Source organism: Mustelus asterias, chromosome 5, assembly GCF_964213995.1.
Source record: "Mustelus asterias chromosome 5, sMusAst1.hap1.1, whole genome shotgun sequence".
NCBI lineage: Eukaryota > Metazoa > Chordata > Chondrichthyes > Carcharhiniformes > Triakidae > Mustelus > Mustelus asterias.
This window is the reverse complement of record NC_135805.1, coordinates 144,584,334-144,586,110: the sequence shown is the minus strand read 5'-3', so window position 1 is coordinate 144,586,110 and position 1,777 is coordinate 144,584,334. Positions and strand designations below refer to the sequence as shown.

The 1,777-nt window shown below is 41.7% G+C and overlaps 1 non-coding gene across 1 annotated transcript; it reads left to right on the top strand.

Moving 5' to 3' along the window:
* The first annotated feature begins 1,280 nt into the window (after positions 1 to 1,280).
* Positions 1,281 to 1,442, top strand: LOC144494478 (U1 spliceosomal RNA). The gene has a single exon (XR_013498063.1). It is a non-coding gene; the product is annotated as a U1 spliceosomal RNA (small nuclear RNA).
* The last annotated feature ends 335 nt before the right edge of the window (positions 1,443 to 1,777 follow it).

The following is a 1,777-nucleotide window of genomic DNA, read 5'->3' as shown; positions in this document are numbered from 1 at the left end:
CCAAATTTCCACGGGACTCCTCATGTTTGTATTCTTTTCAGATACGTATAAAGTTCTAATTTGGAAGCCAATGGGTTAAGAATAGACATGGTCGTTCAAATCTAGACATCCGGGGGGCAGTGTAGACAATCAGATGCAGCCGAATAATGGATCGCAACTATATTTTTACTCGTTGTTCATTTATTCTTTCACACAACAATCATCAGCAATCAAGCGATAAAATTGGAGTTCATTGAGGAGTTTAGGCCTGCATTTTAGTTGCAGATCCACACCAACCTGTACAGAATAGATTTTTTTTTGAATTACAACACAAAACTATGCACTTCTGCAGCTTATTAAGCAAAAATCGCTGGTCAGAACTAAGTTTTCCGCTAACTCCTGGGTCAAAGGAAATCTCTTCATAACGGCAGCAAACAATGTTGAAAGTTTGTATATAATTATGCAATATCCAAAATAAATTATCCCCATTCTCAATAAATTGATGTCCATACGTCTGTGCAAGAGATAGGGCTGATACACTTGTTACCATGTACAGGCCGATTGGACGAGTTGGTTCTCAGTTCTGGTCCATGTTTTCCAGCCTTGCAGATACCTTTCACAGCTAATTTATTAATGGCACGCAAGTGCATATTTCCCTGTCTTATCTGTTCATGGGATGCGAAAAGCTCTGGTTGGGCAACATTTTCCGTCCATTTTTATTGCCCTAGAGATTGCAGGAGTGGGTGCCTTTCCTTGAAAAGATGCAATCCATTTGCTGAACTCGTACCCCATTTTCGCGGGTTTTGGCCAACCATCTGTCAGCAAAGTGCAATATAGTTACCGTTCGGATCGGTGTGCGGACGAGGGGCCTAGGCTTGGGTGTCCCTCATTGACTTCTAGCAGTTGATAGAATGAAGCATCATTAAGTCATATAACAATTGGAAGCAATACAAAACTTGGTAGCAACCTTCCAAGTTCTGGGGTCATATATTCCATAAAAGGGAGGTTATTCTGCCTGCTCCATCTCTTTTATTTCAACTACATAGATAGCTGGAGTTTTATTCATGGCAATGACTTATACACAGGTAACTGCAAAACTCTTATCAGTGCACTTCCATTCAACTTTACGTCAGAGGCATAATATTATCTGATTGTTCCACAGGATTCAATACTCTTCACAAGTCGTAAAATTGAGAGAAAGCCCATGCTCATTTAACATATGAACTTGGGTAATTTTAAGCCTTAAATTGTTATGTCACCATTAACAGTCTGTTATACAAAGCCAATAGTAATGTCCAACAATAATTACCTTGCAGGGGAGAATCAATGAACAGGCAGTTTGATCTCCCTGGATGAGGCTATCCCATTGCACCCCAGATATGCCGACGCCTCTGATGTCCCCAAATGCTGGATACTCGACTACAGGTTGGTAGTGGGGGACTGAGTTTGTGCTCTTTGTTTTGGGGGGAGGGGGGCAATAGAGTGGCACAATGGTTACCATTATTGCCTCACAAACCAGGCTTGGGTCACTGTCTGTGTGGAGTTTGCACGTTCTTCCCGTGTCCTCGTGGGTTTCCTCTGGATCCTCCGGTTTCCTCCCACAGCCCAAAAGATGTATTGGTTAGGTGCACTGACCATGCTAAATTCTCCCTCAGTGTATGCGCCAGGCGCCAGAGTGTGGTGACCAGGGGATTTTCACAGTAACTTTATTGCAGTGTTATTGTAAGCCTAATTGTGACCCTAAAAAATAAACTTAAACTTCAATTAAACTCGTTAATAAACTTAAGGTTTAGATTTG